Source organism: Belonocnema kinseyi, chromosome 2, assembly GCF_010883055.1.
Source record: "Belonocnema kinseyi isolate 2016_QV_RU_SX_M_011 chromosome 2, B_treatae_v1, whole genome shotgun sequence".
NCBI classification, from domain to species: domain Eukaryota; kingdom Metazoa; phylum Arthropoda; class Insecta; order Hymenoptera; family Cynipidae; genus Belonocnema; species Belonocnema kinseyi.
Window position 1 is genome coordinate 94066388 of NC_046658.1, and position 3274 is coordinate 94069661.

Below are 3274 nucleotides of genomic sequence, written 5' to 3' on the forward strand. Positions count from 1 at the left end.
TTATACAATGAAAAAAAATTCCGCTGTAAATCGAAAGAGAATATACTTATAAAATTACACATTTTTTAATTTTTATACTTGGACCTACCTATGGACAAAGAACCCCTGGCAGGTTAAGCTTAGTCCAACCGAGCTTCAAAGACTGACCGATAAGTAGTAGAAAAAATTAAGCCGGGTCTAGCCTGACCATACCTGAAAAGCAAGCAAAAAGTTTGCTGACCACTGAGTTAGGAGCCGAGTGTGACACTCCATTTTTTATCACACCATTTAGCGCAAGCGAAGTAGGTCTAAATGTTTCGTGTTTAATAATATAATTACCTCGTACTACGCGCTCAGTTTTTTTCAAATACCTTAAAAGTACAATATATTTATTTTCATTTAATAATTTTACTTTTAATTACTAGCAATATATTTTTACTTTGATATTATTCTTAATATTTAAAGACAATTCAAGAAATGCTTTCAAAATATTAAATTTATGGAATTTTTAACTGTGCATTTTTTACTTACTTTTATTTTTGTTTTAAAAAGTTCATGTTAAGTTAACCACATTTCTAAACTCAATAAATAAAAAAATTAGTTTAAGAAAACTGCTCAATTTTTAACAAAAGAATTAAATTTTTAACTGAATGATAAAATTCTTAATAAAAAAATTTGCTTAAAAATCACCAATTGCTTGCAAGTATGAGTGCGCCTAGAGCACGCGGCTCCCTGCTTCTCGCGCTTCGCGCTCGATAATACATTTATCACGAGCTGGATAATGTGATTGTGAATTCTCTTTTAATAAAGGTCCTTCGGTTTCAACGAATACAGTCTCATCACATATCTTCTGCTTCGCATTTGATTTTGTCAAGATTTCGAACTTTTCTACATAATTTTCAACTCTATTATATGAAATGTATATTATTTTTATTTCTGTATCTCGGACTGGAGCTGCTTATTTATATTACCAAATAAAGCACGAGTTTCATTATTAATGATAAGCTTAATATTTCTTTCTTATTTTGCATTATATCTTATTCTTAGCTATCTTAAAAAATGTGTCATTTCAAGAAATTTATATAATTACAATTCATAATATGCATTGGCATTAAAACAAAAGTATTTTCATCATCTTATTGTTATAATAAAAAAGTGCGAATCCTATTGTAAGAATTGTTATTAAACATTTTAATGCAACATGTGTCATTTTTCATGTGTGATTTTACAAGAAGTCTGGAAAAACCTGAGGTAAGCATTAAAACCGAGTTTAATGTGTAAGACTTCATAGCACGCACGGTTTTGATTGACTTTTTTTGTTCACATTTGAAAAAGTTGTGGTTTATACTTATGTTACTCAAAAACTCTTTGAGATTGAATTTATCTGAACTACTGAACATTCGGCGAGTTCTACTTTGGTTAATGATTTAACCGCGCCACTGTCCATGTTTATTTTCGCACGTTCTGATCCGAAATAAGCATGAGAAACTGGTTCGTATATTCGACGAAAAATCGATTTTCTTTTGTCACCATTGGATGTTGATAATACAATTTGGTCTTCTGTAAGTATGAGATTAAGTGTATACTTTGTGGTTCTTAATTGAATTCGTTTATCTGCAGGAAGTAGGTATCTTCGGAGTTCGAATACTCTGTTCGGATTCATGAGGAGAATAATTCGAACAAATCTTCAAGTTTAAATCCAAGTACGCGGGGAACAGTTTGCCTCTTTCGATGGAAACTTGACTTATCACGAAGAGGTGGCTCGGTATGTGAAAGCGACCCAACAGAAGAACTAGGACTGGCAGGAGAATTTTTGTCAGAAAATAGAGAAGTTGAGACAGATCCGCTGCGAGGAATACCAGGAATGTCGTCGTCATTAGGCAAGCAACTAAACGGTGAACTCATTTCAGCAACAAAAAACAGAGTTGATATATCATGAGTTGTAAATGTGATTGCAATAATTGTTAATGTAATTGTCAACATAGTTTTCAACAAAAGCATAATTTTCTGCTTCGACTCATTTTAAGGAATTTACAGGTTAATGAAAAGAATTTAGTGATAAAATTTAAATTATTTGGATCAGTCGTTCTTGAAAGAAACATATTGCAAATGTGATGTGGCAGTTTCGAGGTTATGTTAAAGATCCGAAGTTTTCAACTACGTAAGTACCAAAAAGATTAGGCCCATTTAAAATGATATAATATACACTTTTAATAGGGCGTCAGTATTAAATTATTTCAAGGAGTGAGGTATTTCTGTTAGATTATAAAAGTCATTCTATTTTTAAGATAAAAAACTTGTGATAATATTTATTTGATAATTCATAGTATTCGTTGATTTTAAATAGGTCTGTGCCCAAAATGAGTTCTATTGGAGTCTTAGTTCTAAAGGATGACAAATTCTAATTGAGTCGCAACATTTTATCAAAAAATTGGGCATCAGAATACTCTGATTCTCAAGATACATCGCATGTCATGAATTTTCATGAGACAAATAATTTCTAGAGCCGTAGATATTTATAGAAAAATATAGAAAAATTAGAATTTTCCTCTACCCTGATATTCAAATTTTTCTCAAAGATTGCTTATTCGTCATATGTTATGAATAATTTCGATATAGAACTAGTCGATTTTTTTATTGGTAAAAATAAAAATAAAAAATAATAAAAACAAGACAATAAAAATACACATGTTTAAATATTAGTGAATGTTGTGAATTGCAGTAATATAAATTCATTGAAATGATACATGTTTCAGCGTAGCTTAGAATAAAATTGTATGCAAAATAAGAGATAAATAATAAAGTAATCATGACAAATATAATTTGTACTTTAATTTGAAATATTTAATTAAGCAATCCCAAAGCGAGGTGCATGGATAAACATGATATACATTTGATATCATAGTGTTGAACATCATGTGGGATAGTTAACATTTAAGATAAAATCGAGTGCAACGCACGAAATACACGTTGAGAATTTGTTCGCTAAAGCTGAAAGAGCTTAACAAAAGAGAATTTGAAATCACCAAATTACAGTTGTCGGTGTTTTGACCTTTAATTTCAAAAGGTCTGTGCACAAAAATGTGCCAGAAAATCAAATACCGAGCGCAAAACGCGAGATAAATATGTCATTAAGCGCGAAGCGCGAGAGCTAACAGTCGCGAGCCCTAGACGCGCTCGAACTCGTGCGCCTCACGTGCCGCGCCGCAGAAGTTGTTTCTGCACATACGCCAAACTCTCGCTTTCAGTCATCCCATTCTCAGCCTTCCTAGAACTGGTGGCTCCTGCAGTTATA